The sequence below is a fragment of the Hylobates moloch genome, unplaced genomic scaffold, assembly GCF_009828535.3.
Source record: "Hylobates moloch isolate HMO894 unplaced genomic scaffold, HMol_V3 SCAFFOLD_15, whole genome shotgun sequence".
Taxonomy (NCBI): Eukaryota; Metazoa; Chordata; class Mammalia; order Primates; family Hylobatidae; genus Hylobates; species Hylobates moloch.
The window spans coordinates 15,989,587-16,017,172 of NW_026652290.1; the positions used below are offsets into that span (position 1 = coordinate 15,989,587).

At 38.7% G+C, this 27,586-nt stretch overlaps 1 pseudogene; it reads left to right on the forward strand.

Moving 5' to 3' along the window:
* The first annotated feature begins 24,809 nt into the window (after window positions 1–24,809).
* On the forward strand, window positions 24,810–25,290 carry LOC116483486 (myosin light polypeptide 6-like; annotated as a pseudogene).
* The last annotated feature ends 2,296 nt before the right edge of the window (window positions 25,291–27,586 follow it).

The window sequence follows — 27,586 nt, forward strand, 5'->3', positions numbered from 1 at the left end:
TACTGTCTCAGACCCAGCTTCTATCACTCAATTGGCAACTGATTTTTGTTCTTATTTGAATATATAGCTATGTCTCTATCTAGCTAGTTGTCTCTGTATATATGAAATGATTTTCAATAGTAAAAGGAAATATTCATTGTAAAACTTTAAGAAGATAAACAAGAGCATAAAATTCACTTATTATTCATAACTCCACTGCCACAAGTTAATTATATATATCTAGCAAAGGATTTTTACAAAATTAAAAGTGAACATGTTCTTTACTTCTGTTCTTTTTTTTTTTCTCACAAATCACACTCTATGGTGACTTCCTCTACATATCAGTACATGCTTATGCCTTTGTTTTGACTATCTAGTTCCTCTGGTTTGAGGCTTATTTAGGCAATTTCTTTGGCTACTGACTTCACCTTTCCTCTTGTTCAATGTCTTGCCATTTCCTTTTTGGCTTCAAGCCTTCAGGTAAAGGCTGGGTTCTTCCCATAGCTCACAGACCTCCTGTCAGCCAGGTGAGGTGTTCTCCTGTTGTGCTGGAAGTATTCTGTGCACTGAGTGCCTTCCTGTGCAAGTTTTTGCGGAGGGTAACATACAGAGGCATCATGAGTTAGGGGAAGACGATTCATAAATTTTTACACCTTTCATTCAAAGTCTCCCATACTTAAGCATCATCTTTTAAAGGGGATTTTAAAAAGACATAATTATATAAATTTCTCAAGATCTTTTGTTTGTTTACTTCCTTTGTTTGCTGTTACTATTACCTTATTGTATATCCAAGAAGAAAAGGGAGATGGGTATAGGAAGAACCCCAAGATCTTATTTAGTGAATATTAGTGTGACAATGACATGATGTTATGGAGGTATGAAGTGAGCATGTATGTGCCTATGTCACAAAGGTTTGGTCTAATGGAAACCAGATGCAATGCATAATATTGAATTAGATCTAGAAATAGGAAAAATGACTACAAGGATGTTACTGGGACAATTGATGGATTGTAAATAAGCTTTGTAGGTAACAATATCAACGGTAAAAAAAAAAATCCTTATTTTTGCCATTGTTCTGTAATTATGTAAGTGAAGATCCTTACTCTTGGAAATATACATTTAGGAATTTAGAAGTAAAGGGCCAAGATTTCTGTAACTTACTCTCAAGTGGTTAAAAAGCAAAAATTAGATAGATGAATGGATGATAAAATACCTGCAGTAAAATGTTAACAATTGGTGGATTTCAGTAAAAATGTATATATAATTTTTTCTTGTATCTTTTCTGTGAGATTAGATTATTTCAAGATAAAAATTGGCCAGGCACAGTGCTTCACACCTGCAATCTCAGCATTTTGAGAAGCTGAGGTGGACAGATTAGTTAAGGCCAGGAGTTTGAGATCAGCCTGGCCATCATGGCAAAACCCGGTTTCTACTAAAAATACAAAAATTAGCCAGGCGTGGTTGGTGTGCACCTATAATCCCAGCTACTCAGGAGGCTGAGGCCCAAGAATTGCTTGAACCCAGGAGGCAGAGGTTGCAGTAAGCCGAGATGGCACCACTGCACTCCGGCGCTTGGGCAACAGAGCAAGACTCTGTCTCAAAATAAATAAATAAATAAAATTAAAATAAAAAATTAGATGGTAAATCCTAATTAATTTAAGCAACAAGGGAGAATGTTTTTTTGTCTAATGGTTCATTTTTGCCTCTTGAAGTTATACTAAGCATATTATCATTTATCAGGATAAAAATCTTCCAGAAGTCATCAAGTGCAGTTTGTCTCATGTTTTTCTTTGTTTGTGTTTTGTTTTTGTTCTTTTTAATTAAAAGCAGTTGCCTTTTCTAAGAGGAAAAAAAAAAAAAAAACATGTTTTCACTTCCTGTTCAGACTATACAAACTTAATCTCTATTTCTGGGAAGTGAATGAAATGTGGTTGCTGGAAATTTCCCTACTCCAGAATTTCCACAAAAATTTACTGGAAAGATAATGGGCAAGCTCTTAATTTCTTTTAATTGAAACGAGAGAGGACAGAAAGTTCAGCTCAGATTCCAGACATCATAAAGTCTATTCTGGAAATGAATGGTGGGTAGATTGAAACATAAACACACACACGCATAGCCTTACCCTTAAACCCAAGTCTACAGACAGTTTCATTTTTGTTAAGACTGATATCATATGTGCAGTTTACGGTTTTCAGTAACATAGCAACACTTGCTGTATGTGTAATAACAGCATCTAAAATAACATAATAAAAAAAGAATTATCTGCGATTAGAAGTGAACTGTTAAAACTACTCTTGTCAGCGCCAAAAATCAAGGGAGTTTATTATTTCAGTAGCTGCAGTGAAAAGCCTCTCTGGGTGCCTAGAAAATGTAGCCCCTTGAGTTTCCACCCGTCTTTCTCACTGACATGGTAATGGGCTTTGTTAAATTCAAAGACAGTTACGTCAGCAATTTGTGGCCTCTTGTGGGTTTTCCAGGCCTATAAAGCACACAAATTATACCCAAATATTGGCCTGAAAAATTAGTAAGCTATAGGATTTGTGTTATTTTAGCCAAGCTTTACTGGAGTAAAAGAAACCTAGAGACCCTAAAGCTCAGTAGCCTCTTTGCTACCTTATTATTTTCTTTTTTGGTGGGCAGATTCTGATAGTTAATACTGTTGGGGTTTTTTTTTTTGCTTCATTATTACATTATTATTATTTTGTCTTGTGTGTTAATACTGGTTTTTTTTGCTTCATTATTAATTTATTATTTTGTCTTGTGTGTTAATACAGTTTTACTGCTTTATTACATTATTTTTTATTATTTTGTCTTGTGTGTTAATACTGTTGTTTTATTGTTTTATTATTACATTATTTTTTATTATTTTGTCTTGGTTTGTTTTGTTTGACATGCAAGAAAACTTTTGGCAGATGTTAATCAATAGTGACCTTATAAAACTATTCTTTGGCTCTTGCTTAGAATTGAATAATTACATAAAAATCGAAGTTTTCTTCCTTTTTTAGAACCTTCCACAAATATCTCTAAAAATTATAATGTCTTTGTTGCAAGTAGCAAATTCCTGGTTTATTATGTCCATGCAATTCCATACATGAAGCGTGGTACAGTCGTTGAAAAAAAAATAGAGCTTTGGCTAAGCCAGGTAAGAAACTGTGCAGAGAATGAAATTATTACTGGTTATCAACCCTTCTGCATTGATTTAATAAGGAAAAGCACTAAACATGCAGCCTAAACATTTGGATTCAAGACCAGATCAGCACTTGCCAGCTTTGAACTACTGTGGGGAAATTTCTAAGCCTTATTTTCCTCATTAGAGTAGTATCCAGAATAATATTTATACTAACAGTGGTGTTTGGTTAAACAAAGCATAACAAATGAACAAAAAGGACAGCATGTTCAAGGGCTCTATAAAGCTCTCTACAAAGAGCAGTGCTTCCTATCACACTTAGAGATCCTCAGGCAGGGGGTCTGGAGCCCAACCTAACTGCAACACACGAATCTGACGAGATGTATTGCTAATAACTCTTATCATTCATATTTATGTGTTGTTAGCTGCAGGGAGTTAGACTCCAAAGATTTTCATATTATTTATCATATAGTAAGATAATTATGATTAGCAATTTGGAAACATAATTGTTAATAAAGCTATGTTTATTTTAAGCTGCTTATGCTTTAATATGACATTTTTCACTAAACCTTCACATATTTTCTGAACTTCCGTTATTTAATATTCTTTTAGTAATTCCCAAAAACACTAGTAAGAGGCTCTAAAGGTCAAAAATCAAGGGGAAAAGAAGGCATTGTTGAATAAAGTTATTTACATAGTTAATCAGGAGCTAAAACTCAGGAGAAATGCAAATCACCTTGTTTCCAGAGAGGGAACAGTAGTATAGTCTTTGGCAGACGTTCACACCCTAGAGATAAACAAAAGATTTTACTTTCTTCCTTTGGACTTCTTTTGTGTATGTGTTCTTACTGGGTTTCAGTTTTCAAGTTTATAGAAATAATCTTCTGGGTGAACCAAGGTCAAAACAGCAACCAGGGATTTAACTGCTGATCAAGCAAACAGGATGTCCAAATATTTCTCCCAAGCAATAAACCATCAGTTAATGGTGTCATTTCCGCCCATAATGCACTCTAGCACCAAGACAAAATGTACCTTCGTTTGCTGGCCGTGTGTAGAAATGTCCATTCTAAACACAATATAAAACTGATCACATCGAGATTTCTAGCTTTATCCAAGGATGAAAAAGCCCAGTGAAATGCAGGCTCAGTGTCTTCCCAGGTATCTTTCCAGCCCTCTTTTTTACTCAACTGTTACAGGATGTGGGTGACTTCTTTATTTTTAAAAGACAATGGGGTGTCCTAGAGAAGGACTTTAGGCTAGGATGTGTAAGAACTTCATTCTGGTCCACTTTCTGCCTCTGTGTGATATCATACAAGTCACTTCAAAAGGATGGGTAAATTCTAAAAAGTTTGATTTAAATTCTAAACACTATTTTTTATTACCTTCTCCCTTGAGACACCCTTTGCTATACAGGTTATAAGAGGTACATCATCAGAATAAACCATGATGAGGATGGTAGAAAGCAAAAAGACAATAGCGCCAAAAGGTTATTGTGTTAGTCTGTTCTCCCGCTGCTAATAAAGACATACCCAAGGCTGGGTATTTTATAAAGGAAAAGTTTTAATTGATTCACAGTTCCACATGGCTGGGGAGGCCTCACAACCATGGCTGAAGGTGACTGAGGAGCAAAGTCACATCTTACACAGTGGCAGGCAAGAGACTGTGTGCAAGGCAACTCCTGTTTATAAAGCCATCAGATTTCATGAGACTTATTCACTATCACGAGAACAGCACAGGAAACACCCACCCACATAATTCAATTACCTCTCATTGGATTTCTCCCACGAATCGTGTGGATTATTACAATTCAAGGTGAGATTTGAGTGGGGACACGGAGCCAAACCATATGACTTGTGATGGAGAGGAATACAGTCTTAGTAAGTCTTAGGAAACTGAGAGATGTGCGAATAGTCATTCACAGGTTAGAATGCCCACTATCATTCACCTCACTAAACTTTCAAGGCTATTTCATCAAAATTTATGTTAAGTTCATGTTAGGTCACAAATTTGAAGTTTTTCAGATTTTCATGCAATCACCCTTTAACTAGCCTATTGCTCCACATCTGGTATAATTACTTAACTTGGTATTCTGCCCATCCTGGCCCATCTAATTTTTGGGTTCTAATTCTTCTCATCTTCAGATCTGCCTTTTAAAAAATTACCTATTTCTGGGGGTGGAGCCAAGATGGCCGAATAGGAACAGCTCCAGTCTACAGCTCCCAGCGTGAGCAGCACAGAAGACAGGTGATTTCTACATTTCCATTTGAGGTACCGGGTTCATCTCACTAGGGAGTGCCAAACGGTGGGTGCAGGACAGTTGGTTCAGTGCACTGGGCATGAGCCGAAGCAGGGCCAGGCATTGCCTCACTCGGGAAGTGGAAAGGGTCAGGGAGTTCCCTTTCCTAGTCAAAGAAAGGGGTAACAGAAGGCACCTGGAAAATCAGGTCTCTCCCACCCTAATGCTGTGCTTTTCCAACGGGCTTGGAAAATGGCACACCAGGAGATTGTGTCCTGCACCTGGCTCAGAGGGTCCTATGCCCACGGAATCTCACTGATTGCTAGCACAGCAGTCCGAGACCAAACTGCAAGGCGGCAGCGAGGCTAGGGGAGGGGTGCCCGCCATTGCCCAGGCTTGCTTAGGTAAACAAAGCAGCCAGGAAGCTCGAACTGGGTGGAGCCCACCACAGCTCAAGGAGGCCTGCATGTCTCTGTAGGCTCCACCTCTGGGGGCAGGGCACAGACAAACAAAAATTCAGCAGGAACCTCTGCAGACTTAAATGTCCTTGCCTGACAGCTTTGAAGAGAGTAGTGGTTCTCCCAGCATGCAGCTGGAGATCTGAAAACGGACAGACTGCCTCCTAAAGTGGGTCCCTGACCCCCGAGCAGCCTAACTGGGAGGCACCCCCCAGTAGGGACAGACTGACACCTCACTCGGCCAGGTACTCCTCTGAGACAAAACTTTCAGAGGAACTATCAGACAGCTGAATTTGTGGTCTCACGAAAATCCACTGTTCTGCAGCCACCACTGCTGACACTCAGCCAAACAGGGTCTGGAGTGGACCTCTAGCAAACTCCAACAGACCTGCAGCTGAGGGTCCTGTCTGGTAGAAGGAAAACTAACAAACAGAAAGGACATCCACACCAAAATCTCATCTGTACATCACCATCATCAAAGACCAGAAGTAGATAAAACCACAAAGATGGGGAAAAAACAGAGCAGAAAAACTGGAAACTCTAAAAAGCAGAGCACATCTCCTCCTCCAAAGGAACGCAGTTCCTCACCAGCAATGGAACAAAGCTGGATGGAGAATGACTTTGACAAGTTGAGAGAAGAAATCTTCAGATGATCAAACTACTCCGAGCTATGGGAGGAAATTCAAAACAATAGCAAAGAAGCTAAAAACTTTGAAAAAAAATTAGATGAATGGATAACTAGAATAACCAATGGAGAGAAGGGCTTAAAGGAGCTGATGGAGCTGAAAGCCAAGTTTCGAGAACGACGCGAAGATTACAGAAGCCTCGGGAGCCACTGCGATCAACTGGAAGAAAGGGTATCAGTGATGGAAGATGAAATGAATGAAATGAAGTGAGAAGGGAAGTTTAGAGAAAAAAGAATAAAAAGAAATGAACAAGGCCTCCAAGAAATTTGGGACTATGTGAAGAGACCAAATCTACGTCTGATTGGTGTACCTGAAAATGACGGGGAGAATGGAACCAAGTTGGAAAACACTCTGCAAGATATTATCCAGGAGAACTTCCCCAATCTAGCATGACAGGCCAACATTCAGATTCAGGAAATACAGAGAACGCCACAAAGATACTCCTCGAGAAGAGCAACTCCAAGACACATAATTGTCAGATTCACCAAAGTTGAAATGAAGGAAAAAACATTAAGAGCAGCCAGAGAGAAAGGTCGGGTTACCCACAAAGGGAAGCCCATCAGACTAACAGCTGATCTCTCAGCAGAAACTCTACAAGCCAGAAGAGAGTGGGGGCCGATATTCAACATTCTTAAAGAAAAGAATTTTCAACCCAGAATTTCCTATCCCGCCAAACTAAGCTTCATAAGTGAAGGAGAAATAAAATACTTTACAGACAAGCAAATGCTGAGTGATTTTATCACCACCAGGCCTGCCCTAAAAGAGCTCCTGAAGGAAGCACTAAACATGGAAAGGAAAAACTGGTACCAGCCACTGCAAAAACATGCCAAATTGTAAAGACCATCAAAGCTAGGAAGAAACTGCATCAACTAACGAGCAAAATAACCAACTTACATCAAAATGACAGGATCAAATTCACACATAACAATATTAACTTTAAATGTAAATGGGCTAAATGCTCCATTTAAAAGACACAGACTGGCAAACTGGATAAGGAGTCAGGACCCATCAGTGTGCTGTGTTCAGGAAACCCATCTCACGTGCAGAGGCACACATAGCCTCAAAATAAAGGGATGGAGGAAGATCTATCAAGCAAATGGAAAACAAAAAAAGGCAGGGGTTGCAATCCTAGTCTCTGGTAAAATAGACTTTAAACCAACAAAGATCAAAAGAAACAAAGAAGACCATTACATAATGGTAAATGGATCAATCCAACAACAAGAGATAACTATCTTAAATATATATGCACCCAACACAGGAGCACCCAGACTCATAAAGCAAGTCCTGAGTGACCTACAAAGGGACTTAAACTCTCACACAATAATAATGGGAGATTTTAACACCCCACTGTCAACATTAGACAGATCAACAAGACAGAAAGTTAACAAGGATATCCAGGAATTGAACTCAGCTCCGCACAAAGTGGACCTAATAGACAGCTACAGAACTCTCCACCCCAAATCAACAGAATATACATTTTTTTCAGCACCACACCACACCTATTCCAAAATTGACCACATAGTTGGAAGTAAAGCTCTCCTCAGCAAATGTAAAAGAACAGAAATTATAACAAACTGTCTCTCAGACCACAGTGCAATCAAACTAGAACTCAGGATTAAGAAACTCACTCAAAACCGCTCAACTACATGGAAACTGAACAACCTGCTCCTGAATGACTACTGGGTACATAATGAAATGAAAGCAGAAATAAAGATGTTCTTTGAAACCAATGAGAACAAAGACACAACATACCAGAATCTCTGGGACACATTCAAAGCAGTGTGTAGAGGGAAATTTATAGCACTAAATGCCCACAAGAGAAAGCAGGAAAGATCCAACATTGACACTCTAACATCACAATTAAAAGAACTAGAAAAGCAAGAGCAAACACATTCAAAAACTAGCAGAAGGCTAGAAATAACTAAAATCAGAGCAGAACTGAAGGAAATAGAGACACAAAAAAACCTTCAAAAAATTAATGAATCCAGGAGCTGGTTTTTTGAAAAGATCAACAAAATTGATAGACCGCTAGCAAGACTAATAGAGAAGAAAAGAGAGAAGAATCAAATAGATGCAATAAAAAATGAAAAAGGGGATATTACCACCCATCCCACAGAAATACAATCTACCATCAGAGAATACTACAAACACCTCTACACAAATAAACTAGAAAATCTAGAAGAAATGGATAAATTCCTTGACAAATACACCCTCCCAAGACTAAACCAGGAAGAAGTTGAATCTCTGAATAGATCAATAACAGGCTCTGAAATTGTGGCAATAATCAATAGCTTACCAATCAAAAAGAGTCCAGGACCTGATGGATTCACAGCCAAATTCTACCAGAGGTACAAGGAGGAACTGGTGCCATTCCTTCTGAAACTATTCCAATCAACAGAAAAAGAGGGAATCCTCCCTAACACATTTTATGAGGCCAGCATCGTCCTGATACCAAAGCCTGGCAGAGACATAACCAAAAAAGAGAATTTCAGACCAATATCCTTGATGAACATTGATGTCAAAATCCTCAATAAAATACTGGCAAACTGAATCCAGCAGCACATCAAAAAGCTTATCCACCATGATCAAGTGGGCTTCATCCCTGGGATGCAAGGCTGGTTCAACATACGCAAATCAATAAATGTAATCCAGCATATAAACAGAACCAAAGACAAAAACCACATGATTATCTCAATAGATGCAGAAAAGGCCTTTGACAAAATTCAACAACACTTCACGCTAAAAACTCTCAATAAATTAGATATTGATGGGATGTATCTCGAAATAATAAGAGCTATCTATGACAAACCCACAGCCAATATCATACTGAATGGGCAAAAACTGGAAGCATTCCCTTTGAAAACTGGCACAAGACAGGGATGCCCTCTCTCACCACTCCTATTCAACATAGTACTGGAAGTTCTGGCCAGGGCAATCAGGCAGGAGAAGGAAATAAAGGGTATTCAGTTAGGAAAAGAGGAAGTCAAATTGTCCCTGTTTGCAGATGACATGATTGTATATCTAGAAAACCCCATTGTCTCAGCCCAAAATCTCCTTAAGCTGATTAGCAACTTCAGCAAAGTCTCAGGATACAAAATCAATGTATAAAAATCACAAGCATTCTTGTATACCAATCACAGACAGAGAGCCAAATCATGAGTGAACTCCCATTCACAATTGCTTCAAAGAAAATAAAATACCTAGGAATCCAACTTACAAGGGATGTGAAGGACCTCTTCAAGGAGAACTACAAACCACTGCTCAATAAAATAAAAGAGGATACAAACAAATGGAAGAACATTCCATGCTCATGGGTTGGAAGAATCAATATTGTGAAAATGGCCATACTCGCCAAGGTAATTTATAGATTCAATGCCATCCCCATCAAGCTACCAATGACTTTCTTCACAGAATTGGAAAAAAACTACTTTAAAGTTCATATGGAACCAAAAAAGAGCCCGCATCGCCAAGTCAATCCTAACCCAAAAGAACAAAGCTGGAGGCATCACGCTACCTGACTTCAAACTATACTACAAGGCTACAATAACCAAAATAGCATGGTACTGGTACCACAACAGAGACATAGATCAATGGAACAGAACAGAGCCCTCAGAAATGATGCCGCATATCTACAACTATCTGATTTTTGACAAACCTGACAAAAACAGGCAATGGGGAAAGGATTCCCTATTTAATAAATGGTGCTGGGAAAACTGGCTAGCCATATGTAGAAAGCTGAAACTGGATCCCTTCCTTACATCTTATACAAAAATTAATTCAAGATGGATTAAAGACTTACATGTTAGACCTAAAACCATAAAAACCCTAGAAGAAAGCCTAGGCAATACCATTCAGGACATAGGCATGGGCAAGGACTTCATGTCTAAAACACCAAAAGCAATGGCAACAAAAGCCAAAATCGACAAATGGGATCTCATTAAACTAAAGAGCTTCTGCACAGCAAAAGAAACTACCATCAGAGTGAACAGGCAACCTACAGAATGGGAGAAAATTTTTGCAACCTACTCATCTGACAAAGGGCTAATATCCAGCATCTACAATGAACTCAAACAAATTTACAAGAAAAAAACAAACAACCCCATCAAAAAGTGGGCAAAGGATATGAACAGACACTTCTCAAAAGAAGACATTTATGCAGCCAAAAAACACATGCAAAAATGCTCATCATCACTGGCCATCAGAGAAATGCAAATCAAAACCACAATGAGATACCATCTCACACCAGTTAGAATGGCCATCATTAAAAAGTCAGGAAACAACAGGTGCTGGAGAGGATGTGGAGAAATAGGAACACTTTTCCACTGTTGGTGGGACTGTCAACTAGTTCAACCATTGTGGAAGTCAGTGTGGCGATCCCTCAGGGATCTAGAACTAGAAATACTATTTGACCCAGCCATCCCATTACTGGGTATATACCCAAAGGACTATAAATCATGCTGCTATAAAGACACATGCACACGTATGTTTATTGAGGCACTATTCACAATAGCAAAGACTTGGAACCAACCCAAATGTCCAACAACGATAGACTGGATTAAGAAAATGTGGCACATATGCACCATGGAATACTATGCAGCCATAAACATTGATGAGTTCATGTCCTTTGTAGGGACATGGATGAAACTAGAAAGCATCATTCTCAGTAAACTATTGCAAGGACAAAAAACCAAACACCGCATGTTCTCACTCATAGGTGGGAATTGAACAATGAGAACTCATGGACACAGGAAGGGGAACATCACCCTCTGGGGACTGTTGTGGGGTGGGGGGAGGGGGGAGGGACAGCATTAGGAGATATACCTAATGCTAAATGACGAGTTAATGGGTGCAGCACACCAACATGACACATGGATACATATGTAACAAACCTGCACATTGTGCACATGTACCCTAAAACCTAAAGTATAATAAAAAAAAAAAAACATAATTCAAGGACCATTCTTATTGTTAAGAAAAGTAGTTTTGAAGTTTCTTTTCAAGAAAAAGCATGTATCACCTCTTCCTTGATTAAAAAAAAAATAATAAAAATTAAAATTAAAAAATAAATAAATAATTACGTATTTCCTTATTTTGAAACCCATAGTTATCTATTTTGATGCTTTTTTGCAATTCTAGAATCCATTATCATTTTGTCTCTCATGCAAATTCCCCCCAATATAATCCACTTCCCCTCTACTGTTTAAAATAGTAGGCTTCCAAAAAGTGTTAAGAAAAGTAGAAAAACACTGTGGAGTGTACTGCCAATGTGGGTGATCCTAACTCAGTTGATCCTTGTCTGCACTCGCTCTTGTCTATCCCTCCAACCTTCTTCAATCACATTTTTGTAGTGACCATTCTAAACTTAACTGTGTGTTTTTAAATGCCTGATACTATTTCTTGTAGTTGACCATCTACTCTGGTGGCTCTGTTTATTAACTCAACATTTTATTCCTTACCACACTCATCACGATTGCTTTGAGTTTTGCCATATTCTTTTAAGTCTCTAATATCATCATCTCTTCATCACTCACAGCTAAAAACCTCCTCTATTACTTTACTGAGATTTAAGTGTCTGGCCTAACCATTCTAGTTTTATCTATTTTCAATTATCACAATATCCTCTTCACTGATTCAATATTTTACTGATTCTTCACACAAATTTTTCTATTTTCTTCCTTTCCTTTTAAATATTTTTATTATGAAATATTCAAAGGTACTGATAAATATAAATGTTATGATTAAAAAAATACAGTGTTTTTTCCTCTTACCCTCTCCTTCACTTAACCTGATGAAACCCTAGAAATTTACAGTTAGTTTCAAATCCACCTTTTTAAAAAGTAAATAATGGAGGAACAACACTCTCTCTGAATTTCTTCTCAATCCAATTTTTCTCTAATTTCTCAATCTAGAGGTAACCAATATCCTGAATTGGGTACCAGTTATCCCCATGCATCTTTCTGTAATTTTATTGCAATAGATATTTGTCCATTAAATATATAAAGTGTGATACAGAGCAAAATAACCCCCCAAAATTTTCACATTCCCTTCCTTAGAAACTGTTAATTTGTTATCTTACATGATAAAAGGAACTTAGCAGATAGATTAAGGTTAAGACTTCAACCTCTGACTTACAAACTAAAATGATTAATTTATGTTGTTTTAAGGTACTAAATTTGTAGTAGTTTGTGACAGCAGCCCAGAAGACAAATACATATAAAATTGTTTTGTGTTTTGATGCCACAAAAAAAAAAATGTATCCATCCTTTTGCTTTTTGAAAAACTCATTGTAATGTCTTTTGGATTAACCCATGTTGATATGTGAAGCTCTCTAGTTCATTCACTGTATGTTCTATGGTGTCTTATAAATATTACACAATTTGTTCATTATCTTCCTTATTGAGATTTAGGGGGTTTTGTTCTGTGCTTTTTACTATTCAAAGTTTTAACATGATTTTTTTTTTTTTTAAATGAAGTTTCTCTTTTGTCACCCAGGCTGGAGTGCAATGGCACAATCTCAGCCCACTGCAAACTCTGCTTCCAAGGTTTAAGCGATTCTCCCGCCTCAGCCTCCCAAATAGCTGGGATTACAGGCACCTACCACCACACCCAGAAAATGTTTGTATTTCTAATAGAGGTGGGGTTTCACCATGTTGGCCAGGCTAGTCTCAAACTTCTGACCTTAGGTGATCCACCTGCCTCGGCCTCCCAAAGTGCTGGAATTACAGGCATAAGCCACCACATGAAAAGAAATTTTCTTTTATTTTTATTTTGAAATTCTCTGGTTACTAGTAAAATTAGGCTTATAAAACTTTTAGGTTCTCTTTTAGTGAATATCTTGTTCACATGTTCACTTTTCTATTGGGTTGTTTTTCATTTTCTAATGGACTTATAGTTATTTATAACTAGTTCTTAAATATATGGCTTTCTTTTGTTTCTATTGTCCATGGAAAAGGCAAATAAGTTACAGATCCTTTAAAATATGGTAAAAACTGCCTGCAAAACTATCTGGCCTCAGTTCCATTTGGAGGGAAGGGTGGCGGTACTGAATACTTTTTTTTTTTTTTTTTTTTTGCTAATTTCCTAATGTTAATCTAAACATGGCTATGTGTTATGAGTCCAGCTGTGTAACTTTTGCTTTTTTCTAAAAAATATCCACTCCTTCCAAGCTTTCAAATTGTGTGGGCATCATCTGGTTCACGGTATTTCTTTATAGTTTTTTGGTTTTGTTTTTTGTTTTTTTGGTTTTTTTTTAAGACGGAGTCTCGCTCTGTTACCCAGGCTTCAGTGCAGTGGCGCGATCTCCGCTCACTGCAAGCTCTGCCTCCCGGGTTCACACCATTCTCCCGCCTCAGCCTCCCAAGTAGCTGGGATGACAGGCGCCAGCCACGGCGCCCAGCTAATTTTTTATATATTTTTTAGTAGAGACAGGATTTCACCATGTTATGCAGGATGATCTCGATTTCCTGACCTCGTGATCCCCTTACCTGGGCCTCCCAAAGTGCTGGGATTACAGGCGTGAGCCACCGCGCCTGGCCTCTTTATAGTCTTTAATGCCTCTAATATATCTTTAATAAATCTGTTGCATGCTAAAACTATAGGTATTTTATTCTTGGGGGGCCTCTTTCCCACAAACCTCATTGATTATCATAAATCAAGATTTCACGTGGGCTTCTCTCCTGAGCTCTTGTTCAGTGTTGTCAATTGCATTACAAACATATTTGACCTAGCTAGGTTACATCACCTAAACCCAACATGACTAACATTAAACTTTTTGTCTCTATCACCACTTCAGAATTACCTCCTTCTGCATCAGGTCACTGAAAATGATAGGACAGTTCCTGTAAGTCATTTATATTCAATATTTTAGTTCGCTTTTTAACTTCTCTGCCTAGGCTTCAGAATTACTGTGTCTCAAATATTTGCCTGTTTCTTTTCCTTCCTGCTACATAGCCCTAAAATTGCATTTAGCTCCTAAAATTGCATAGTGGTTTCTGAACCACTATGGTAGCTTTTGAATTTACTGTACTGTTTCTATATATTTGTCTTTTGTAATACATATTTCTCATCATCCACACATTAATCTCAAATGTGTTTAAAAATATAAAGACATTTTTAGGCTGGGCATGGTGGCCCGTGCCTGTAATCCTGGCACTTTAGGAGGTCAAGGCGGGGATCACCTGAGGTCAGGAGTTTGAGACCAGCCTGGCCAACATGGCAAAACCTTATTTCTACTAAAAATACAAAAACTAGCCAGGCATGGTGGCAGGCACCTGTAATCCTGCTACTTGGGAGGCTGAGGCAAGAGAATTGCTAGAACCTGGGAGGCAGAGGTCGCAGTGAGCCGAAATCACGCCACTGCACTCTAGCCTGGGAGACAAGAGCAAAACTCAGTCTGAAAATACATCTATATATATATATATATATATAGAGAGAGAGAGAGAGAGAGAGAGAGAACGTGCGCAAGAGAGAGATTTTTAGAGTTATACAGTAACTTATTATCTACACAGCACATGTAAGGTAGATAGAAAAGGCATTACTAGTTCCACCTTTATCAAATGTAGAGCTGGAGGTTTAGAGTTCTCTTACCTTACTAAGAAAACTAAACATCACACCCATGTTGAGTTTATTAACCTTCATGATGCAGAATCCCAATTTTGTATATGAAACTATGAGTTCTCTTACGGCCGGAGTTATGATTTCTGCTATTCTCTCACATACTCTCAAACTCTATGTGTCGCTGTAGAAGGTGCCCACAAATGCTGAGCCAATTTTTAATGGTTTGAGAAATACAGGAGTGACATATTTTTGATTTAGGAAACATGTTAGGTGTTTCTGTTATATTATCTCATTGAGAAGTGTACCACATCGTGAACAAATTGTTATTTTGCCTATTACTCATGAAAAATATGTGTTCCCTCAAAAAGTTAACAGAGAACTAACCTGAAAGAAACTTCAGCACCAGCAATTTTAATAAGTTAAATAAAAAATTAAGAGATTCAATCTTATCTACTCCTACTGTGTCATTCTGAAAAGAGATGAAAGAAAAAATAATGAAAACACTTTTTCTTAGTGAATTTACCCTCCCTCCAACCCCAACACATATTTAATTGGTTCCATGATTTATATAGTGTGTTTTACGCTCTTTTTTTCACCCACTCACGATATTACAAATATTAATCATTTTTCCACGGTCAATTATAGGAATTAAGGCTTGGTATTGTGTTTGTTCATAGGTAATATGACATCAGATAAAACCATGCTCTGCTTTTTGTTCTCCCCACCCCCAACCCCAGCTGTTCACATACCATTTTCTGCTTTCTAAGAGAAAGAATAAAATTACCTTGGTAAAGAGCTGTGTTCAACAAACAAACAGAAAAGAAAAAAACCATTTTGGACAATATCTAAGAATGTGAGAAGCTCCCAGAGATTGAAAATGGTTTTCATACATGGACAGATTATCAGAGGATAATCTTCATATTGAAGTTGCTGAAATAAAGAAAGCAGTAGCTAAGAACCTACCAACATAATCTAAGGAGCCCATTTTTTCTGCTGCTGACAGCACTACACGCGTGTCATGTTGCAGTCTCAAGGTCAAAGATACTGAAGATAACTGAGCTTCTCTGAATTCAAACACTTCCTCCACTCTTATTTTAAATGCGATCCAGAAGGATGGCTCCAGAGTACGGTTACTCTATGGAACCTCCTAAACTAACTCAAGAAGGAGGACAAATCGCATAAAATCAATAGATCAACGAAACTGCAAAGAAAGCAGGAGTATGCTATTCAGAGGAAGTGCCTATGTTCTTCCTTCCTCGATTAATGAAAAGATTTCTATGATTTTCCTCAATTTCTCAGCTGGTATGTAAATTGTGTATTTTCTTCAGTAGGATCAGAACCACCTGGGAATTTGGAATCATCCCAGAAATAAGTATGCAAACCAACCTCTTACACGTTAGCAGGCCAGAGGTCTTCAGGGAATCAGCTATGTAATGCCCTTTATCAGTCAGAACAAGGCAGATTATTCTTCAATCATCAAGAACAGCTCCAACACTCAGTGGATGAAAATATATTTTTTACTCATCCTACATATTGCATAAGAAAATGACTGTCAGGAGGATTTACACATTACAGTCAAACAGAAATGTAGGTTAAAGAATACTCCATCTCAACTTGTGCTTCTAAGATTACCCAGGCAGGGGGAGGAACTATGGAACATGTTTGCTCACGGCAACACTATTCCCAACAGCGAAGACATGAGAACAGCCTAGGTGTCCATCAGTGGCAGATTGTATAATGAAAATGTGGTACCTATACACCATGGAATACTACACAGCCATAAAAAAGAACAAAACCATGTCCTTTCCAGCAACATGGATGCTGCTGGAGGCCATGATCCTAAGTGAATTAATACAGAAACAGAAAATCAAACGCTGTATATTCTTACTTATAAATGGGGGCTAACCCCTGGGTACACATGGATATAAAGTTAGGAAGAGCAGACATTGGGGACTACAAGAAGGAGGAGGGAGAGAGGAGGACAAGGGTAGAAAAACTACCTGTTGGGTATTATGCTCACTATCTGGGTGATGGGTTTAATTATACCCCAAACATCAGCATCATACAATATATCCATATAAAAAAACCTGCACATGTACCCTCTGAATCTAAAATAAAAGTTGAAATTTAAAAAAAAGAAGACTTCAGCAGAAGTGTAACATAACATTCACTCCCATTTCATGGCTTAAATTCAAGAGGGGCACGGCTGTGCAATCCTGTCATATGCTGAGAAAGAAAAAAAAAGCTGTAATAAATGTGAGCAGATTTAATGACCTCATTCCACCTCATGAAAATTGTCTAAATCATGTCCTTCACTATTGTCCTCATCCCAAAATATAAATAATTACTGTACATGGAAATCGTTTTGGGCAGACAGAAAAGAAGATGGGTATGAATATCACATACCACAGAAGTATCTCTTAAAGCAATTCAAGAAATAGAAGCCTGGATGATATTCAATTATACTGTATTTAGTCTTTTGCTTGGACTTTTCTTCTTCCTTCCTTTTCAATCAATCAACAAACCTCTTCCTGGTCTATACTCTTGATTTTTTTTCTCATATTTTTAAAATATTTCACTTTCAGCTTCCTACTGTTACACTGTGCATTCTTTGGAACAACGTCTTATATTCAGTAAATTCCCCTGTGATATTTTCAAAGCTTTAAAGGCCTTAATGACATTAATTCATTAACTTTTTATACTCAAAACCATTCCTGAACTTATCAGTTTTGAGCCCTGAGTATGTCACGGCAAAGAAAATAAGGACTTAATTTCTGCCTTTGTAGAATTACAACTTCCCCAGAGAAATAATTCATAAACAATGAACCACCCCAAGAAAAAAAATGAGAAAAATCCAACATAATATTGTTTCAAATTCCTATCACTAATATTAACTACTGGCATATCTTAAACCCCTACTGATGGATCATATATGAACAGAAACAGTGCTTTAAGAATGACAAGTAGAAATTTTCTGAAACTCCTTACCTACAATCAGCTAACAAAGACTGTAAAAGAGTTTAATTACTTCAGAAAACACACAGTGCAGCAAAGCCTATAGAGATAGGAAAATAATCCCTATGTTCACAGGCAGAGAAATTATGGCTCTTTCAATATCTAGATGGCAGCAAAAATGTGTTGAGCTTTTCATTTGATATTTACCTAATTATTTCAGATAATTATTGAAACTGTGTAATCAAGCTAAACACACTTACCAGAATTGCCCTGGCCTGTCCTTTTGTGTACATACTGAAACCCTCGGGCTTTCTTTTCTATTATTTATATACCTACAAGGTGTTACCTTCAGTTTCTCAATTGAATCATCGTTCATAGTCTGTTTGTGTGTGTATGTGTGTGTGTGTGCGTGCATGTGTGTGTGTGTGTGTAATTTTTTGAAATTCTTCTTCCACCCTCAGGAGTCCCCTGCAGTGAACTGGCTGCCTTGCCTTTTATTATTTTTCTTATTTACTATTATTTATTATTATTCCTTTATTAAATGCTCAGAGGACCATATGGATTTGGCTGCTTCCATACAAATATGGAAAAAATACTTCCATGCAAAAAAATATTTCTTTTTATTCTGATGTGGGCATGAGAAGGCAGCTGGGTAGTTGAGAGAATTATCTGATATATCCTCCTGGCATTTGTCAGCGGCTACAAAAACCCTGATAACTTATGTTAGCTTATCACATAGCCACCGTTGCATCTACATTTGAGAAATCAGTTCAATTCTTCAGAGCGTGCTTGCATGGAAAGAGAAGTCAGAAATTATGATGCTCAGATTGAAGAATTAGAAACAGAGGTAGACAGAAAATATAGACTGTATAAGGCCACTCAGCCAAGCCCTCTGGATTTAAGGGTCACTCCATCACCCTGATTATCTACTAAGTATATAACAAAGACCATTGAATTATATTAGATTAGAGGTTTATGGTTTCCATAGTTTAGTGTGCCACCACCATCTCTTAGAATAGTGAATAAAATTGGCACTACATTGCAAGGAAACTTGAATCGACATGCTTTCATTGAGATTCAAAGTGAAATCCAGAATATATTAGTGGATGTATCTTTTTGTTCTTTTAAAATTGGTGAGATCCCATTTCTTTAGAAGTAAGAAAAAATGTATTGTTACTTCTTAGAGACACTTCCATTCTTTTTCTTTCTAGATTATTCTGTTCTAAATAGGCAACAATTCCATAACCATTATTCTCAAAAATACATTTAATAATGTTCAAAATGTTTATGGCAGCATAGATAAGCATGGGGTGACAAGCCAGTTGGCAAGAAACATTGCCCTCTCGTTGTTTATAACCTAAGTGTAGCCTGACACCAAGTCCCACGTACAAAAAAGACCGGGAAGAGTAACGTCTAGTGCTTACACTGTGCTGGAAGTCTCTTGAGATTATCAACTTTACCTATTTGTTCCCATGCAGACATAACTATCCCTGGAGATTGCCTTTTCACCTAACTTTCAAAATGCTTTAATTATTAAAGACATGGCAGCTTACACAGAGGTCATTTCCTCATCATCTTCTGGAACTTTAAAAATCTCTCTCTTCTAAAAGTAGAAGCAGAGGTGAAGAGAAAAGCTTTAGTGTTTCTATGACTTATCCATAATTGAACTCTCTCTTATAAAAAAGGAAATAAATAGAACAACAAAAAGTAAGTCTTTACTACTACTTTCTTCATATACTTATTTGTTCACACATGATCTAAGAAGCCTTTTATAATCTTTGTACCAATACCAGCTTTTTGACGACAGAAGATCAAAGCCTCCCCAGTTTGGGAGCAACTTTTCGGCATAAATAAGTGCAGCATCAGTGTATTTTGAGGCTATGTAAAGAACCTTAAGTTAACCAGTAAAACTGAGTTATTTTTAAGGAAGCTGATGTCAAGACCTGGACCCAGAGACTCAGAATATTACAACAGACACCCCGGCTCCCCACCAAAAACCCAGCAAGAGACTTTGTGATATTTATGTTTAAAGACTGCATCGGCAGGACAACATTTATGAGGCTTTTGCAAGTGAAGTACACCAATCATGAGTAGAAGGCTCAGCTCAGTCTAACAACATCTTATCTTTCCCTTCGTCATTTATTAGATCCCTGTTGGCCTCTGAGTATTGTCTGTGGACTGGAAATGTATGATATAAATCTTTGCCAGTCTTTTTAAAAGAGACTTTGTCTCGAGGGAGAGTGTCATTGGGTCAATTACATCCAGGAACCTCAAGTCATTATAGCATAAAGAATATAGGTCATATTTATCATCAAATTCTGAATAAACCTTTTCCAAGTACGATTCTTCTTCACTGAGATACAAACATTTCTTTCCTAATCACTAATTTTATGTTTAGTTTTGTTCGTAGAGGAAAGTAATTTTTAGTGGGATGGAAGGTAATATCTTTGTGGCTCTTTTCTCTTCCTTTTCATTGTCACACATATCTTCCATTGTCCCCTGTCTCTGCAGCATGTTCATAAAATTTATATCAGATCTTACAATGTTATTTTCTAGGCTTTTTAGTATGTATTATTTTTCCCACAAAAGAGTGTATTTCCTGAATATCTGATTCCTGTTTATAATCTACTCATCTATTGTTTTCCAAAATGCCTGCCAACAATAAATGCTTCATAAATGGTTGTTGGCTAAATGTATGAATAAATACAGTTGCTATTTTAAAATATGTCATTCACATCTTTCTTTAAAAAAAAAATCAGACCTTAAACCTCCCTCTTTAACTCTCTATTGTTTCCTGAACTGAATGTTGTCTTTCACATCCTACCCCTAACACTTTCTACAATCGTTTCCCTATAATTCCATGATGTCCGTGTGTTCCTGCTAACCTGAACTTCTTTTTATTCCTCAAAGAAAATATAATCTTCTATAACTTTGAAAGTTCTTCCTATCTTTTCCATTTGTGAATGTAAATTTATCCTTCAAAATACAGATCAAATGTTACCTCCTTGTGAATCCTTATTTGGTTCTCCAGAGTGACTCTTTGTTAGTACTTAAGTGACGCTTTCTAACTATCTCTACTATATCAATCACACTGAAAATGCAATAGTGGGATTATTTACTCATTTGGAATCCCAAGAAAAACACACAAACACCACACACACCGCATACAAACCTCTCTGAGCATAGATATATCTTATTTCTTGTACCTAACTAAGCACCCAACATAGTACTTGAAAGATAACTAGGTATTAAATGTGTATTTGTTAAATGAAAGAATAATTAAAATGATGAATCAGTGAATGGATAGAATAGGAATTTAGGGGCTGGCAAAAAATTGACCTGTTTTAACCACTTCTAGCTTTTGATCTTCAGAAAGTGTCTTGCCTTTCTTGAGCTTCCATTTTTTCATCTCTAAAATAGGATAGTACTTCCGTAATAGAGCTGTGATAAAGGGTATAAAAGATAATTCATGGAAATACTTGGCAGTGTCTGGACGAAGAGTAAGAAGTAAAAGAAGAGGAAGAAGAAAGAGGAGGAGATGTAGGAGAAAAAGAATAAGGAGAAGGAGGAAAAGGAGATGCACTAATGATAAACACATTTAACCAAAAGTGAATGGAGAAGCAAGAATAATGTAGACAAAAACTCAACTAATTAAAGGGTAATTCTGGTCTGGAGCTCCCATTATTAGATTGTATAGGAAAAAAGGAAGAAATAGTGATGATGATATGGTTTGGCTGTGTCCCCACCCAAATCTCATCTTGAATTGTACTTCCATAATTCCCACATATTGTGGGAGGGACCCAGTGGGAGATAATTTGAATCACGGCAGCAGTTTCTCCCATACTGTTCTCTTGTAGCAAGTAAATCTCATGAGACCTGATGGTTTTATCAGGGGTTTCCACTTTTGCATCTCTCTCATTCTCTCCTTGCCTGCTGCCACCTATGTAAGATGGGACTTGCTCCTTCTCACTTTCTGCCATGATTGTGAGGCTTCCCCAGCCATGTGGAACTGTAAGTCCAATTAAACCTCTTTCTTTTGTAAATTGCCTTGTCTCAGGTATGTTTTTATTAGTGGTGTGAAAACAGACTAATATAATAAATTGGTACCAGGAGTGAGATGTTACTGAAAAGATACCCAAAGATGTGGAAGTGACTTTGGAACTGGGTAACAGATAGAGGTTGGAATAGTTTGGAGGGCTCAGACAAAGATAGGAAAATGTTGGAAAGTTTAGAATTTCCTACGGACTTGTTGAATGGCTTTAACCAAAGCCTAAAGAGATATGGACAATAAGGTTCAGGCTGAGGTGGTCTCAGACAGAGACGAGAAACTTGTTGGGAATTGGAGCAAAGGTGACTCTTGTTATGTTTTAGCAGAGACTGGCAGCATTTTGCCCCTGCTCTAGAGATTTGTGGAACTTTGAACTTGAGAGAGATGATTTAGGGTACCTAGTAGAAGAAATTTCTAAGCAGCAAGGCAGTCAAGAGATGACTTGGGTGCTGTTAAAAGCATTCAGTTTTAAAAAAGAAACAGAGTATAAAAGTTTGGAAAATTTGCAGCCTGACAATGTGATAGAAAAGAAAAACTCATTTTCTGAGGAGAAATTCAAGCCAGCTGCAGAAATTTGCATAAGTAATGAGGGGCCAAATGTTATTCCCCAAGACAATGGGGAAAATGTCTCCAGGCCATGTCAGAGGGCTTCATGGCTCCCGTCACAGACCCGGAGGCCTAGGAGTAAATGGTTTTGTGAGTGGGCCCATGGTCCCCATGCTGTGTGTAGCCTAGGGACTTGCTCCCCCACATCCCAGCTGCTCCAGCTGTGGCTGGAAAAGGCCAGTGAACAGCTCGGACTGTAGCTTCAGAGGGTGCAAGCCCCAAACCTTGGCAGCTTCCACATGATGTTGAGCCTGTGAGTACACAGCAGTCAAGAATTGGAGTTTGGGAACCTCTTCCTAGATTTCAGAAGATGTATGGAAACATCTGGATGCCCAGACAGAAGTTTGCTGCAGAGGCAGGGTGCTCATGGAGAATCCGTGCTAGGGCAGTGTGGAAGGGAAATGTGGGTTGGAGTCCCCACACAGAGTCCCTACTGGGACACTGCCTAGTGCAGCTGAGAAGAGGGCCACAGTCCTCCAGACCCCAAAATGGTAGATCTACTGGCAGCTTGCATTGTTTGCCTGGAAAAGCCACAGACACTCAATGCCAGCCCACAAAAGCAGCTGAAAGGGAGGCTGTACCCTGCAAAACCACAAGAGTGGAGCTGCCCAAGACCATGGAAACCCACCTTTTCCATCAGCATGACCTGGATGTGAGACCTGGAGTCAAAGGAGATCATTTTGGAGCTTTAAAATTTGACTTCCCTGCTGGATTTTGGACTTGCATGGGCCCTGTAACCCCTTCGTTTTGGACAATTTCTCCCACTTGGAATGGCTGTATTTATTCAATGCCTGTACCCCCATTGTATCTAGGAAGTAACTAGCTTTCTTTTGATTTTACAGGCTCATAGGCAGAAGGAACTTGCCTTGACTCAGATGAGACTTTGGACTGTGGACTTTTGGGTTAGTGCTGAAATGAGTTAAGACTTTGGGGGAATGTTGGGAAGGCATGATTGGTTTTGAAATGTGAAGACATAAGATTTGGGGGGGCCAGGGGTGAAACAATGCGATTTGGCTGTGTCCCCACCCAAATCTCATCTTGAATTGTACTCTCATAATTCCCACATGTTGTGGGAGGGACCTGTTGGGAGATAATTTGAATCATGGGGGCTGCTTGCCCCATACCGTTCTCGTGATAGTGAATAAGTCTCATGAGATCTGATGGCTTTATCAGGGGTTCCCACTTTTGCATCTCTCTCATTCTTTGCCTGCTGCCATCCATGTAAGACAGGATTGGCTCCTCCTTACCTTCCACCATGATTGTGAGGCTTCCCCGGCCACGTGGAACTGTGAGTTCAATTAAACCTCTTTCTTTTGTATATTTCCCCGTCTCAGGTATGTCTTTATCAGCAGCATGAAAATAGGCTAATACAGATGACAAAAGAAGTTGTCATGTATCTGCTAAGTTCAGTTATCCATTCTAAATCTTTTCAACTATTGCAGATATTCAAAAGAATGGGCAGGAATTTAAAAAGAAAAGTAGTTATAATATGAAGTGATAAATGTTTAAGAGTTTGTCTCCTTAAAAATGTTTTAATAAAAATAAAAACATCATTTAAAAATATTACTCTTATGGTGTTTTTCACTGTGCAGATGCCTACTGTGGGGACAAAATATCAAAGCAATATTCCCAAGACATTGTTAAGAATACGAAGAGCTTAAAAAAGTTTGACAGGGAATTGGATTTTTTTAAATTGCCCTAGTACATTGTCATTATCATTACAGGCATGTTTCAAAGGGGAGCGAAGGAATGGGGCTTTCCAGAGAGTCAAATTTCATTAACCAAAACAATTTCTGAATCCATTGTTACAGCAACATCAAAGCCATTGAAAATGAATAAGGTCTCACGAAGAAATTTTTAAATGGATTAATAAGGGGATTTTAGTGTAAGAGTAGGAGTGTGGTTCAGGGCTCATTCCCCAGGGAGGGATGGAAAGGAAAGAGAGAAGAATTCTTCAAACTTTCGAATAGTCTTTATCCCCAAATAAGTGACATTTAGTCAACTGTGGGCTAGGAGTCTCCAGAGGCAGCCGGAGCTAACTTCTTACATCTCAAGTCACCCTTTGCTACTAACCAAGAAAGCCTGGGGCAGGATAGAGAGGCGGATATCAGTTTAAATCCTTTATAAAAAGCCACTCCTGGCCATTACTGCAGGGAAAAGTCCCGCAGAGCTGAGCACTCATGATGTGTGACTTCACCGAGGACCAGATCGCAGAGTTCAAGGAGGCCTTCCAGCTGTTTGACCGAATAGGTGATGGCAAGATCCTGTACAACAAATGTGGGGATGTGATGAGGGCCCTGGGTCAGAACCCCACTAACACTGAGGTGGTCAAGGTTCTGGGGAACCCCAAGAGTAATTAGATGAATGTGAAGGTGCTGGACTTTGAGCACTTTCTGCCCATGCTGCAGACGGTGGCCAAGAACAAGGACCAGGGCACCTATGAAGATTATGTAGAAGGACTTCAGGTGTTTGACAAGGAAGGAAATGGCACCATCATGGGTGTTGACTTCTGGCATGTTCTTGTCACACTGGGTGAGAAGATAACAGAGGAAGAAGTAGAGGTGCTAGTGGAAGGGAACGAGGGCAGCAATGGTTGTATCGACTATGAAGCATTTGTGAGGCATATCCTGTCGGGGTGACGGGCCCATGGGGCAGAGCTCATCCTTACAGTGCTGAATGGCTGAGGACCTTCCCAGTCTCCCAGAGCCCATGTTGTCTTCCCCTGGTGAGATTTTCTATCTATCCTGAAGGCTCCCTAGGCTCTCTTATCACAGCGCCTTTCCCATACTGTCTCTCTTGGATGACATTTGCCATCAGCATTCACCAAATAAACTTGTTGTCTGTGCCTCCCCCTAAAAGAAGCCACTCCTATACTCATACCTGCCATCACCACGTAGAACATCCTTGTTGCTCAGAAGCATCTAAATAGGACACTCTCTATACACACACATGCACACATACATGAGAGAATAGAAATTTATACCATATCCTCTCTACTTCCTCAAACCTGTGATGAACACACACTGGCAGTGCCAAAGATTCTAGAACTTAAATACTATTAAGTCATTTTGATATCATCAGAGTCAAAAGTGAAAAAAATATTGAGAGACAAGTGGCTTTAAGGATCCTTTGATGGCCCCTAAATCATCTGTTTATTTCAAAAAGCGTTGCCAATGGTAAAAAGAAACTTCTTCAGTTGAAATTAGGTTTGGTTTCCAAAGTATTCTTTCAAATAAAAGGATCAAATTATCAATCTAATTTAAAAAGCTACTATATACACATGTGTACATACATTCCACTTATGTGTTTATGTGTGTTCACTTGCATGCTACATACACACACAACAGACCTACAGCAACTTTCATCATCTTTCACCCCACTGTGCTCAACATGATTTACACATAGTAGGCCTTCAGCCATTTTTTAAATGAAGTTATGGATGTTGTAATCAAAATGCATACATGTGACCACATACATATAGTTACTGACATCACCATAAAAGTGATTGATACTCCCTCAGAGAGCTTTTAGTTTCCAAAGTATATGCCAAAATGAATGTGCTCTGAGAATACACTGGAACTGAGGGTCAGAAAATGTCCAGTTTCCATCTCCTGTCACAGCCCCAAACACTATTATTATTTGCAGAGGGCCAGTGATTTGCTTGGCACTGCACACGCCTCACAGGAGAAAGCTCTCTCTGCCCAGTGGGGTTTGAAGAACAGGGCTTGTAGGACATAAAAGACAAGTGAGAACTGGCAAGAGAGAGGAGCCATCTAAGCCTGTGGCTTAAAATGCCATTAAAATAATCATTAAAACCAGACGCCTAACACACCCCATGATCTAGGCCAAAAACATAGGAAAATACAAGATTTTTCACCCTTTAACCACAAGCTCTTTGTGTAATTGGTAAGCATCAAGAAAGGGAGTGATAAATTCCTCCCTAGGTATTCGAGGAGACAGTTGTATTGTTGTGAGTGTTGTCATTATACATTATGCGCCCACAGTCTCATAGTTTATGTTGGGATACATACAAAAGCACGACCCATGGTGTGGATTGTTTTAGCAGCCAAGAGGTATTCTCCAGGCTGCCTAGGATATCAGCTTGTAAAGACTAACAATATCTTATCTAAGAAAAGTGAAGCCCCAGGGTGACATCTCTTGTTGTGCCATTTAAGGACCACAGACGATTTCTTTTTTTTTTTGACAGAGTCTAGCTCTGTCACCCAGGCTGGAGAGTGCAGTGGTGTGATCTGGGCTCACTGCAACCTCCACCTCCCAGGTTCAAGTGGGCACCTCCCTGCCTTGGCTTACTGAGTAGCTGGGATTGCACATGCCTGCCACCATGCCCGACTAATTTTTGTATTTTTAGTAGAGACAGAGTTTTGTTATGTTGGTCAGGCTGGTCTCGAACTCCTGACTTCTGGTGATCCTCCCGCCTCAGCATCCCAAAGTGCTGGGATTACAGGCCTGAGCCAACGGATGACTTTTGATCATCCAAAGAAAGGCATCCTTCAAATGCCAATTTCATTTCTTAGTGAGTGCAGGATGCTATCACAGAACACTATAGCCTGGGTGTCTCATAAGCAACAGAAATTTATTTCTCACAGTTCTGGAGCCTGAAAGTCTGAGATCAAGGTGCCAGCACGATCAGCTTCTGCGTAGTGTCCTCTTCCAAGTTGCAGATGGCCATCTTCTCATTGTATCATCACATAGAGGAAAGAGGACAAGAGGAGTCTTTGGAATATCTCTTATTGGGGCACTAATTCCATTCATGAAGGCTCCACCCTTACAACCTAATTACCTCCCAAAGACCCTACCTCCTAATACCATCACAGTGAGGGGTAGGATTTCAACATGTGAATTTTATGGGATGAAAACATTCAGTTCATAACATTCCTCAAATAGGAAAAGCATGTCAAGAATCCTGTGAAGAAA